Raw genomic sequence first — 13808 nt, 5'->3', positions numbered from 1 at the left:
GCGACGAGTCAACTCACGAACTAACCCCATAAACGGAGGATTTACTAGCGCCACCTGTGGAGAAACCTCGAAATGGAAATACTACGTACGGTCAGTCTCGCGGGAAAAAGAACATTTTAATCAATTTATCGCAAGAATACCGCTTGTTGAAGTGGTTTAATTCTTGTTTTGTGTGGAAAGGGGTGCACGATATTTTTGATCCGATTCCAAATTGCAACTCAGTAGCACGTCGCTAGAAATTCTCGTACGCGTCCTCCGATTGTTCCTGAATCCCGTCTAGTCGCTTCAATTACGCGCGTAGTGTCGTCGGCCAGCAACGAGCCACGATTTCGCGGCTCATTAAATCGCAGCCGACAGTATAATCATTGTCGTTCTCTATTACTCGCCTCGGACACGTGCGCCGATCAATCCCGCGAAAATAGCCAACAGTGTCCAGCTGTTTCCATAGACCAACCGAAAATCTAGTGATTTTCCATTCTAAATTAACGTTTCTTTTTATCGTCAAACGTTCAATTATTTTCTGAAACATTCACACGCCATTGATGCTAAATTTTACCAATTAATAAATAGAACACAAAGCCTAGAATATAATGTTGTTATTCTTAATTTTCAACTTAAATTGTGCCCCATCGTTAAGCAACCAAATAAACAACATAGATGGACGCCTCCTAGTTCTATTTTCCGTCGCCAGAGGGCCACGATTCCTTCCGTTTCGCGTTGTTCGTTCCACCTCGCGAAATCGTGGGCGATTTTTCAACATCCGTCAAAACAATCGCGGTCCAACGGTGACTTTTACGCCGTATTTATGAAGAATGAACGTCCAGAGTCGAATTTATCGAGAATACGAACACCGGCGTGGAAATACTCCTGTCACGTAACTTTGGTCGAGTGCATTTCGAAGGGGCGTCGTTTGTCGGATCAAGTATGGCCGAATTTAGATGGGCTCGCGACGGAATTCGCTCGACGAGCGAGAAACAATGTTCTAAATTTACGCGCGGATCTCGCGATCGACCGTTGCCGCGCAACCTTCGATTTTATCGCGCGGCCATTTTCGTCCCAGGAACGAGTCGAGGTTAGGAATGTTCAATCATTATCGTTTTGATGGACTGTTTGACGACCGGGATGGCGCCACCTGTCTGTACAGACATAATTCCGAATAATTTATTGTTTCAAACCATACGCAGCAATGCTAATTGTATTCCAACTTCGTTCGTTGCATTCTTCTGCGTTTCTACCACAATTTTTTCGTAAATATATTTTAACCAAATTCCCTACTTGTGTCGTAGAATTTAATAATTGTTTAAAAACTCTCCATTACGACTTTTGTCTGGTATTTAATTTCAGATATCGTGCAATATTAGCCCATAACTTTAATTATTGCCAGTATTCCGGTTGTACGAACTAGCAATTAGCGAGCAGCGATCAGATGGGCGAATATAGATTAAATCATGCTGAAATTCATGGCGAAAGATATCACGGTTTCCGTAACACTCGAGCGGAACGTCAAGTTAATTTAATATTAATATCGTGCCCGATGGTACGCACGCCAGGAATTGTTAATTAATATCTCCCGCTGCCTTTAAGGTACCGCAAAAATATTTATCGGTAGAAATATCGTCGCGAAGCGGCGCGCGGACCTAATCAACACGATCGCGAGTAATTAAAAGCGAAAGCAACCTGTTTCCCGTGGTCTTAATCACGGACCCTTTACCGTTGACTCGGTCGAAAATAAACAATAATCGCCGGGGTGTTGATTTTTAATGGAAATTGACAAATCGATAATTAATAGTGACTTAATTGCATATTAAGCGGCGTTATCTGCCCCGTCGAGCAATCGAGACCATTTAAATCCACTTTTTATTCCATTTACTTTTTAACTGTCAAGACAATTTACGCGACGAAGATTTATAGAACCGCGATTGATTATTCGTGTAAATTGTACTTTCGTTAGAGTGCGTTTCCTCCAACAATTATTCGGTACGATAATTATTTTTCACTTTGCTATCACTAATTTATCAACGTAAATTTTAACCGATCACAAAGTAATTGATATCGTTTATTCTGATTTTTTTCTTATAAGCAACATATACATTCTGTGTGTTTGTACTCTCCTTATAACTTCTACTATTTTTGTCCGATCTGGATGAAATTTTGTTTACATGTTCTTTGTGTTCCAACGAAAATTATAGGCTATATAATTTGCGAAAATATTAGCAATAATTAACGTACTCGAATAGAGTATTCCAAGAGTGTATATGAATTTTTAAAAATCGTATATCACTCGTTTAAAGATGAATGAAGAAGTTTGAGGAGACAATGATATAGTGTTTTTATTTTTATAGGGAATTTTGTCGAAATCGTAATAGCGAATAAGTTTCATCGACACGGGGGGGGGGCTCTCGGTTCGCGTATTGCAAATGTAATGAGTAATCAGAGCCCAGATGGACACTGCATAGGTTCAGGGGAATTCGTTTCGCAGCGTGTTCCTTGAAGCGATCGCAGGATGCAATTAACAGCGGATGTTGAGCCACTTGAACCGCGAATGGAAAAAGAACCGTGCTGGAAATACAACCGCGAAGTGGCCACTTTGCGTCCCCTCTTCGATAATCGTTTAACATCGAGCCTGCCATTAAACTTTAGAGAAACAGTCACGACCCGTGAGTGAATCTTTCCTGCGGGGAAACAGTACGATTGTACCAACCGTCTGGACTTCTAGGGAATTTTGACCGCGAAAAGAAAAATTCCTAGACGAGAAACACGAACGAAATTTGTGAACATACGTATTGTCGTATCGAAAAAAATTATAGTTTTCCAAATAATTAATATGGGATAATTATAATGATCGTTACGAGTTTCGAACGAACACGAATTTAACTATTATCAGCCACGCAGAGAAATTCCATTGTTTATAACATTAAACATAGAATCGACTTTGGGTGTGGCGTACCGCGAATACGTTTCTGTGCAATAGTACGAGAACGTCGAGTTCCTTGGAAACTTCCGCCATTGCTTCGCCAAACAATCGATCGTTACAATTTACCTTGGACTTTAAATACAATTACAACACTGGCGTTCTGTTTCCAGTTGACTGCTTTCTATTTCTAAACCTAACCCCACGTGCATCCAAAACTTTTCCATTACCAAGTTCAAGCTGAATACAACTGTACAAAAACACTTGTATAATAAAAAAACCTGTATAATAAACTGTATTGTTTATATAATAAATACAATACTAAATGTGTGGATACTATTAGTGGAATAAATAGTGGTAGTAATTTTAAATTCAAACTGCACATAAACACATGCTTTTGATTAATATGTGAATATTTGGATCGCAAAAATTTTTCAATTGGAAACTTGTAAAATAAACTGAAAATCATGGGAAAAATTTTAATGGGAAATTCTAGAGACCAAAATAAGACGAAAATCAAGAATACCAATTTGTTGATGGAGACTTCGTTAAAAAGTTATTAACATTTAAAGTTCCACCCTTACTGAATTTTTTTCCCGAAAATGCGCAAGATTTCGGGGGTATGTCTATTACCCAAAAATGATTGTAATAGACCCCCGCAATCGAAAATAATTTTTCCAAAACGATTTGAAATTTTTCTTTTCCGTCGAAAAATTTCCCACATTCTCGAATTTTTTTCTCGAAAGTGAGTAGGATTTCGAGGGTATGTGTAATGATAAAAAATGATTGTAACAGACCCCCGCAAACGAAAATAATTTTTTTGAAACGATTTGAAATTTTTCTTTTTCGTCCAAAAATTTAGGCGCCTAATTTCGGAAAAGAATTTTTTTCTCGAAAGTGCGTAGGATTTCGAGGGTATGTGTAATGACCAAAAATGATTGTAATAGACCCCCGCAATCGAAAATAATTTTGTCAAAACGATTTGAAATTTTTCTTTTTCGTCCAAAAATTTAGGCGCCTAATTTCGGAAAAGAATTTTTTTCTCGAAAGTGCGTAGGAATTAGAGGGTATGTGTAATGACCAAAAATGATTGTAATCGACCCCCGCAACCGAAAATAATTTTTCCAAAACGATTTGAAATTTTTTTTTTCCGTCGAAAAGTTTCACACTTTCTCGAATTTTTTTTCGAAAATGGATAGGATTTCGGAGGTATGTGTGTTCACCAAAAATGATTGTAATTGACCCCCGCAACCGAAAATAATTTTTCCAGAATGATTTGAAGTTATCGAATTTAATTGTTAATAACTTTTTAACGAAGCCTCTATTAACAAATTGGTATTCTTGATTTTAGTCTTATTTTGGCCTCTAGAATCCCCCATTAAAATTTTTCTGTAAGTAAATGTGTACTGTTAGTGAAATAAATAATAATAGTAATTTTATTAGTAGAATAAATATAGATAAATGAAAAACCTCTAAGTTTCGTGGCGATGGATGACAAAGTGTGAGGCCTTGTAAGGGATCCATGGGGTTCCATGAAGTGTTCCAATGGCGGACGGTTCCCCGTGGCTGGTCCAACGACCGCGTTGATCGTCGCAACGAGGATTCGTTCGAAACGTGCGTGGGCGTACGTACAGATTCTTCAAACCGCAGCCTCTTTCCGTCCCCTGGAAAAATAAGAATCGAAGGAAGTCGCGGGAAGAAACGAGCACCGTGTTCCCGGGAGCGTGAGACAATTCATGGTCGTCGCTCGACGACAGCACCAAGTGCCACCGAGAGTCCCACTGAAAGATTTTCCCTCCCGAAACCCGCCACTCCCCCACTCTACCTTCCCCTCCCCACCGCGGATTCTTCGAACCAATTTTGTTTTCCAACTTCCAGAAACAAAAAATTCACTGCACGAACCGGAGCTTTGAGGTTATGTTAACTCGTCAACAAAGTATCCCTCGTCCATAGAAACTGGAAACATTCATTAACTTTTAACGAATAAACAGAACATCCATGCAAACCCACTAACAATAATTAAAACACCCAGAAAACTTCTTGCAATCATAACCTCTCATATCTACATCAAACTCGTAAAAATCGAAAGTCAAATGCTACTGATTTCACCGTCACATAAATATTTGCAAATAGACACGAATAAAAATTGAAAAAAAATTCAAGGTTTGTTCAGAAAAAAAAATTTTAACTCGATAAATAAAAATGTATAATACGTGTCACGGTTGTTCGAGCCCGAATGCAATGGCGTCGACGCGGACGGTCCCGATCGAAACGGATACGGGCCCCTTTGATCGAAATTGTTTTAAAATGGCGATCAGAGAAATGTCGCGACATATTCGTCTCTGTCAATTTGGAATAAAAGTATCGTCGGAGGAGATGCATTCGCGCGAAGCTGTTCGGTGTCACGTGTCCCGGGGAGCTGCAGCGTTACTATTTATACCGGGCGGGCTAATTCGTTCCTGGTCGTCGTCGAAACGGATTTTAAGGTGTTCCCGATCAGCGACGACGGACGAACCGCCGACGTTGACGAAGAGTGGCTTTATATCAGCTGTTCTTTACCCTCGACGTGTACTAATTAGGTGGATACACCGACGTTGGTGATAATCTTCTTTCCAGGTCGCGTGGGGACGCGTGGATGAGGCATAAGAATGACCCTGAAGGGTATATTTGTTTTCTTTATGAAAATATTTTTAACCATTTCGACAGCTTATGGTTCGGTAGTAATTAGCGACGTGGAAGTAAAAAATTACAAAAATGTCTAGATACCGTAAAAACAGATGGGATATTGTACACGGTTAATTAAATTGCTAAAGATATCGAGTATAATTACTGGTTCGGTGTTTCGTTGATTGAGAATTTTGACATTTATAAAATTACTTTCGCATGTTGCAAGGACAGTTCATAACCTCCCCGAGGACACCGCGGTACGATTCAGATTTAAAACTATTTTAATTGCTATAATATTGGAATAACCAATAAAAATACTCACAATTAAATATTCCAATTATATCGCTGAAACATTCAATTATGAATATTTCTTCACAATGGTAATTGTTGGTACCACATTGCAATAATTAAAACAGCTGTAAAAACTCGAAGGGGATAAAAAGTATCACAATTAATGAAACTCCAAATACCGTAGTAATCGTTGGTTCCATATTACAATAATTAAAACAGCTGTAATTAAGTACCGTAAACATTTTACAGTGATATAATAGAATATTGTGAAAGGGCAAACGGACACCTTGGGTCAGTATTAGCTTAAAACATTCCACAAAATAATTTTCATGTCCTGCAAAAATGATTGTAACATGGAAAAAGTCTGTTCCAAACATTTCTGTTCCCCAAATATTTGTTCTGATACTTTTGTGTCAAAATATCTGTGGACCCAGTGGTTCTAAAGTTTCACAAGTTAGAAAATTCCACAAGATTTCGGTCAGGACCAGAAGAGGAAGAAGGTGGAGATTTTTGGCACCTTTTTTGTTTCGCTGGACTCTTAAAACCAGCTGGAAGTCGTAAGATGGCGGTCAAACAGTATCGAGTGACGCCTAGGTCAGAAGGTTCGCCCTTTTGGCGATTTTTTTAGGTCAACTTTCACCTAATTTATGTTCTCTGGGACTTCCGGTCGAAATCCTTGCCCTTCGCTCTACGAGCACGTCCGTAAAGGTTTCACAATTTTTCTATTTTTCGTTCCACGTTCTTCACTGGCCAATTCAACGATTATAATTTTTTCTAAATACCAAAAGTTTTTCAGGTCGAGGAAATCGGTGAAAACAGCGTGAAATGAGTCGACGGAAGTGAGGATTAGAAAAAAACGTGACTCGATTCGTGATTTTTAACGACACGTTTGCTTTGACGCGACGAACGCCGAAGGAAACTGTTTCCCTTTCGATTCGTCGTGGTCGTAATCGATTCATCGTGGCTCGTCGCAAATTCCACGGACGATTACGGGACGATCGAGAAAACGGGGATCGGTAAAAATGAAAAGAACGAGAAAAAGTGACGTTGAAATTCGTAAATGGTTGATTAGAGGGTTGATATGCTCATTGGTCCTGTGAAACGACGGGATAAATCAAAAGATGGAAAAAGGGTTCGAGAGACTGGACGCCACTCGATTCCTCCGGTGGCTAATGGCGCCCCCTCGATGAAATACGACCGAAATAAGCCAGCGATCGCGCTGCCTTTTAGAACCCCACGGGCCCCGCACTTTGAATTAATGCCTCTATCGCGGGGGCATTAGAAAACTCCCTTTTTTCTCCCCCCACGGCGGCCATAAAGCAAATTCTTCGGCCGGTTACCTCGTAACACGGAGCAATTTCTTTCTACGCGCCTATACGAGACGTCCATAAAGATTCGTTCCGAGTGTTTCCGTTCGAAATAGACGTACGAAGTGTTCTACTTAAAAAGAAACAACTCGAGAGCTGTTGGCAACCGGTGCCCCGATCGTATCGTCTTACGAAACAAAGACAAATTGAAAAGGGTCAAACAAAAATTTATAACGATACTCCACGTGCTTTGCGTTAAATTAATAGTAACAATTATGCAAATAACAGCGTTCTTAATGGGAACCATTTTAGACGAACGCGAAGGTGGATGAAGATTTCTCGCGCCGGACATTAAATATTTTGCAAGACGATCGCCGTAGCAAAGGCGGTAATTTGGACTCCGTGGGTAATCGATACGCGAATGATCGTCGTCGAAAAGGACCGAGTTTACGGTGTAAACAGCTTAGCGACGATCAAATGAATCAAAAGATCGTCCGAGCAAAAAGTCGCGAGAATTTCACCGGGAGCCTAATAATAGGCGTACGTCGAGTCCACAAGTCATCGCGATTAAACCAGTCATCGTTTCTTTCTATAAATAACCGAGGCGGAGAGACACCGGGCACGGTGTGGCAAAAGGGAAGGCGGCTTCGCTTGTGGATCTCCGAGGGACTGGCGTTCGTGGCGCGGCGCGTCTTCCCGTGGCACTGAACGTCTCTCGAGGGGGAAGAGAACCGAAACGGTGGTCGTTGCAACACATGTCCGGAGCGTGTTTCGCCGACGCTGGAAACGCTTCCAGCCGAGCGAGAAAAATAGGGGTTGTTGCGTGCCGTAGGATTCCAGAATTACCTGCTCGCGGCGCGGCGTCGCGAGTTGCACTGTTCCGTTCGCTGGAACGCCGGAACATTCTATGGACGATCGATTGTGGGAAATTAATTCCACGGTACGCCGCTATTTTTTGTACGGAGACAAATTATCTACCGAACACCAAAAATAGAATCACAGTTATTTATTTTGCCGAGAGAAAATAATGGATTCTGCGAATTAATCTCAACGTCTCCGAGCCGTTGGGTTATCTGTGTCACCGACACCATTGTAATTATACCAGATTCTGGAATGGGTCGAACCTTGGAGAAGGTGTCCAATTTCAACGAACACGAGACAAGGGGCACGAGCTCGGACACGATCGATAATCGAGCAAGCGAGACGAGTCCAGCAAACGTAAACAAATGTGACCCTGAATGCGACTTAAGTGTCCTGCGGCAGCCAACTGCAGCCAGAAAATCGCGCGAACGCTTCGTTTTTTTTTTTTCCACTGTCTCGTCTCGTCGACCCAAATATAGACACCGAGCAAAAAATATCGAAATACATAATACTTATTGTCGTTAACCAGTGACCATTTATTTTATTCCTTTCCTCCCGCCAATGTATAGAAATATTATTCGAGCAACGCTGTTTAAATATTGTTGTTTGGTTAAAATTGTTCGATTTGTTGCACGTCGTTGGGAGTCGAGCGCGGTTTCGCGGCAAAACAATATGGCCGGTCATTCCCGTTATTACGCGGAGTCAGTAACCGTGCCGCCAGCGAAACACGAAGCAGTTTTCAAATGATAGGCACCGATAGACACCGACGGTGATTGAATAACGACGGTGTACTCTTGCTCGGGCAAAAGAACACCATACAATTTCCTAACTTTCCCCGATAATTCTTGGTGGAATCTCAATAACCGATTGCTCCTCTGCCGTTTCTTTTTATGGTCGGGACACTGGTGTTCGCGATTCCAACTATCCCTAGCATCGGTACTTTGACTTAGAATCCATCTCAGATATACACCTTTCTGATACAATTCAAGTTTAATTGCTTAAAAAGTCCAATTTTAAATACCTCATCAAACAATAAGATACTCTTCAAACATCCCTAGTAATCCTAGTAATCCAGTTCAAACACAAAAATTCTAGCTATTCGAGTATTAGAAATCAAGAAACAGGTGCCTTCCTGATACGATTCAAGTCCATCTTACATACCTCATCAAACAATAAAATACTCTTCAAACATCCCTAGTACTAGTAATCTACTTCATAATTTATCATCGAACACAAAAATTCTAGCTATTCGAGTATTAGAAATCAAGAAACAGGTGCCTTCCTGATACGATTCAAGTCCATCTTACATACCTCGTCAAACAATAAGCTCCTCACCAAAGGTCCCTGGTATCGGTATCCCATCTCAAGATGCATCGGTAAACGCAAGAATTTCACCCATTCGTACGTTGCAAATCGACAGGGAACGCGCAGTCTGTTATTTGATCCTATCTCAGCTTCCTCGATCTTCCAATTCCAGGGATTCCACGGGAACCCCCCTGCTCAAACATTCCCTCGAACAATATTTCCATATCCCATTACCGTCGGGTCCCGGGACGACCGTGAACGCTCGCGACGAGCGAATCCCGGGCGTCTCGTTCCGCGGCGCGTACGCGGCGAACGACTTTCTTATTACAACATTTCCATTTCCCATTAGCGGCGTAATAAATTCCGCGGAGCGTATCCGTGGCGGAGCCGGCCAGGCCGGCGGGCCGCCGTGGCGCGAAAAGCCCGCGACGGACCACGCACGTGCGCGCACGGGCACGTACCAACCGACCAGCGACGGAGCGAGAGAGAGGGAGAGCGACGGGGGTCCGGTGCGCGTCGAGCGACAGAGTAGGAGAGGTTTCGCCGTCCGCGAGGGTGGCGAGAGTGGGGTACGAGTTTCGCTCACGGTGGTGGGGAGAGGAACTACGTGAGCGGCCAACGGGGGTTGGCGGAGGGAGCCCGTGGACGAGCGGTTATTTCAAGCGACGACTCTTCTGGCACTTCGCCCCGAGCTTTCCTCGAGCGCATCCTCTCGCCTCGAAGCGCGTAGTTGTGTCAGTGTAGCCGCGACGGTAGCCACAGTCAGTCGGTCGGACAGCAAAACGCACGCAATCGGTGCCAGGGTTGCAACGGGAGCATCTATCGAGGTTCGAGGTTCGAGGTCCTGGATATACACCCCGCGGAACAGTGATCGATCGCGGCTGGAGGGAACCTTTTTGGTCAGTGATCGACAGTGTTTGAGTGAAAGGGGAACCCGTCAGGGGGTTGGACAGGTGCTTCTGGTGGTGTTGACACGTGAGCCGAGCCCGCGGTAACAGGTATCCCCGAAGCGTAGTCGGCGCGCCCTAGGATGGGACCGGAGAGGATTTTATAGCGACGCCTGAAATAACAAGGAGGAATACGCGCGCCGGTGAATCAGCTTCCTACCGCGCTAGTGAATTTTCCCTGACAGCGGCCACGCGGTGGGATATTTCTTTTATTTCCCGCGGCGTATCGCCTTCGTGCCTGTTCCCTCTTCGCGCCCGTCCGCCGCAAGGGGGATTGAGAAAAGCCAGAGCCGCCAGAAACCCGCGCGCGGACCGAACGGGGCTTCCCGACACGCCGCGAGGAGCTTTTCTCGGAAAGGAGATCGCGACTGGTGAGTACCGGCAACCGTTGTTAAGCTAAAAACCGCGGGCTGTTTGTTGACCGCATCGCGCGACGCCCGGACCCTTTTCGTTTCACTTTCGACGCGATCAAAGTAGCCAAACACGCCGTCTTCCGTCAACGTATTCGCTACATTTATTTTACTTTGGCGGTCGAACGATGCATAATAGAAGTTCGTTGACTGGAAAGTTCTTCAACTTTTACGCGTGAACAATATTTTCATCTTAAACAAGCGGAAGCTTAATTTAACATTTTATTTTTTTTTTTTGCAACCTCGTCGACATCGAGACGAGTTTCCGATTCATTATTTAAAGCTACGGATGGGAGTAGGATTCTTTTGGTTATTGCTAACTCGTAGGAGATTCTAATCTGCCGAGGGTGGGTTGTTCTACCAATATAATTGTGTCTACGAAGGCGTTGATTCACCGAGGAATCCCTATTGTTGATGATTTGTAGGCTGTAGACGTTCCCTACTAGGAATGTTAGATTTAACGACGGACAAGATTAGTTCTAAATCAGAGAATGATGTACCTATAATTTTGATGTAATCGACGTTCGAATATTTGAATTCTCGATCATTAGGAAATTGTAATTATACTATATTAGAACCAAAAAAAATATATTAAAAAACTGCAGGAGCCCGGAATTTTCAGAGATTAAGATTCCCGATTTCTGCAATAAAAATAACGAATTTTTATACTAGTCGAGCACCTCGATCCCCTTATCGCCAAAGATTTGATGTTTCGATAGTCGAGGCACCGATCGATTAATCATTGTGTACGAGTTCTGAGGGTCGAAATCCAAAAGCAACGATGACTTTTCAATAATCGTAGAATTAAAGTCTCGTTAGAGATTTACGTGAGAATCGATAATTTTCGAAGCACCCCGGCAAGATTTCCCTAAGCGTCGAAGGAGACATCGACGCCGCGAAGAGCGCGTTTCCGGTCCCTGGCCGACCGCTTCCTGTCATCGGATGCGATAACTCGACGAGCCGGGCAAATTTTATTCACGGAATAACACAAATTTCGGATTCGTTCCGTAAACGTGACCTCCCATCGCGTTTTATTTGTAAATCAGAATTATATAAAAGTCATCTATGCATTATAGTAACTCTGTGTCGGCCATTTTTCAAAATTCTTGCTCAAAAATTAAACTTTCCATTTTATTTTTTTCTCATAAAGAATTGAAAGTTTTATCGTACTTGACTCTTAACCTAACCCTTAAACTATACGAAAATATATTTTTAGTCCATTTATCATTATCCTTTATTAAATAGTAGTCCATTATGTAACCATAGTTGGTGTACAGTTATGGTGTTAACTACTATTCAATAAAAAATGAACAAAAAAAATATTTTCGTACAGGTTAAGGATCTTTCCTCGTGTTCCTAAAACTCTAGTACGATAGAACATTTAATTCTTCACGAAAATAATTAAAAAGAAAAATTTTGGGAAATCTTTACGTTCGATGAGATCTTGGTGGATAGTGTAATTGTTAATGCAATATATGCATTGTTTTCGATCGTAATATTTACCTGAAGTTTACACCGGCGAGTTCGATCGGTCTACGAACGAATCTAATGTTCGTATTCGTCGGTTTGGAATGAAATTCGTGACCGACAGTGGAGGCGAAAATTCATGCGTCATTCCCGACAGCGAAACGTACTTAAACTGGCCAACGTTGATTTAATCTTAAACCTCCGTACGGACGTATCGGTTTTGCGAGGCAAATGGTTCGCGGTACCGAGTGCACTTGGCGAGCAAACACTTTGTCATTAATCAATTTCAGATGAATACGCGTCCGCGAGATATCCTGTTTTTCTTTATATCCGTGCGTCGGGTTTTCTGTGGTAACGAGAGGACGACATTTATTATTGCTACAGTCGGTAATCTGATTTGACGCGTACTTAACATGCAAAGTATTCTTTGCAGATACTTGGAAAGGTTCGTTGACGCTCGTTACGACGCGAGCGCCGTCGGTGAAAAAAGGAACGAGGGAACAGAGGCACCGGGGCACTTTTGCAGAAATGTATCTTGATCGATGGCGTTGATATTGCGCTCTCGTCGTCCGAAAAAAAAAACCAACTGAACCGTTTCGAGAGTTCACGGACGAATACCAGCGTGTTTCTCGTTTAATTACAGTCGAACAGGTGAACACTTCCATAATGCGGGTAAACATTTATAAATCACGGAATGATTTATCGCCCGTGGCTATGAATAAAATTAATATTACTTTCGCTCAGAAAATTTTCAATTTCTTCTTTTTTCGACTACGTGCTCGTACCGACTCGTAAGAATATTCTGAATCGTGTTTCTTGGAAAAAATTGATCTCTGTTCTCCGAGTACAGGATATGGCCAGGTTATCTTTGACAGGTTATGTTACGATTCTGTGATTCTAAAATTCGTTCTAACGGAGCTGTTCAATCCACTTTTGCAAGACTCCTTTATCTCCTTCCTCGAACATTCCCAGCTCTGTTTCGCGAAAATAGACACAAGCCTCAAGAATCTTCTGTAAATTCTCTTTCTTACGTCTGCCGTTCGCGTTCCTCGTCTGCAGCGCCAGTCAACGAAACGGCCATCCCATAAACGACCCTATATTATAGCCGAGCTTACGATCTTAAGACCACCGACCGCGCTCTCTACGATCTAGATGCTCCAGTTTCGAGAATCCGAGATGTCTGATTCGAAATTACGATTCCGAACTGTTTTCGATCTCGTCCCCACCCCACCCCCCTTACAGCCCTCGTTCTGGACGGTGAAAAATAATCGAATTCGACGGAGGATTAGAACAAACAAATTTCGGCCCCTCGAGCATTCGCTTTCTCGATCTAGAATCTGGATTAAAGAAGCTTAGCGAGTCGCGTTGCCGAGACGGGAGGGAAGAGATTAAATAAAGCCGGAATAAATTATCCTTCCCCCACTTTTCCATCCCCTTCGATCTTTTTCGCCGCTTGCTTCTCCCCCTCCACTTCTATTCTGGCCAACAGTTACACGAGAATTTAGGGTAATTTCCACGAACTTTTATTCTACGTCTGTTTCTACTCTTTCGATAGCACACTTATCTCACAATTTCATTGCAAACAATTGTTCTAAGGTTTTTTAAGTTTCGAAAACTCGTTTATAATTGTATCTGAAAGGTG

At 42.5% G+C, this 13808-nt stretch overlaps 1 protein-coding gene and 1 long non-coding RNA gene across 3 annotated transcripts in view; one reads left to right on the top strand and one right to left on the bottom strand.

Moving 5' to 3' along the window:
- LOC122394897 overlaps positions 1–13808 on the bottom strand; it is a 48647-nt gene that overhangs the window by 32826 nt on the left and 2013 nt on the right. For both annotated transcript variants that reach the window (XR_006258937.1, XR_006258938.1), the window contains exon 2: positions 4382–4575. This is a non-coding gene — a long non-coding RNA (uncharacterized LOC122394897). The remainder of the gene's footprint in view (positions 1–4381; positions 4576–13808) is intronic.
- The window catches only part of LOC122394896 (fibroblast growth factor receptor homolog 1-like), a 91022-nt gene continuing 87254 nt past the window's right edge, over positions 10041–13808 (top strand). The window contains exon 1 of the mRNA XM_043392102.1: positions 10041–10660. The gene's annotated coding sequence lies outside the window, so the exon portion shown is untranslated. The remainder of the gene's footprint in view (positions 10661–13808) is intronic.

Source organism: Colletes gigas, unplaced genomic scaffold (assembly GCF_013123115.1).
Source record: "Colletes gigas isolate AHSC1104 unplaced genomic scaffold, ASM1312311v1 Colletes_gigas_Sc00004, whole genome shotgun sequence".
Classification (NCBI taxonomy): Eukaryota; Metazoa; Arthropoda; class Insecta; order Hymenoptera; family Colletidae; genus Colletes; species Colletes gigas.
This window is presented reverse-complemented; position numbering and strand designations above follow the sequence as displayed.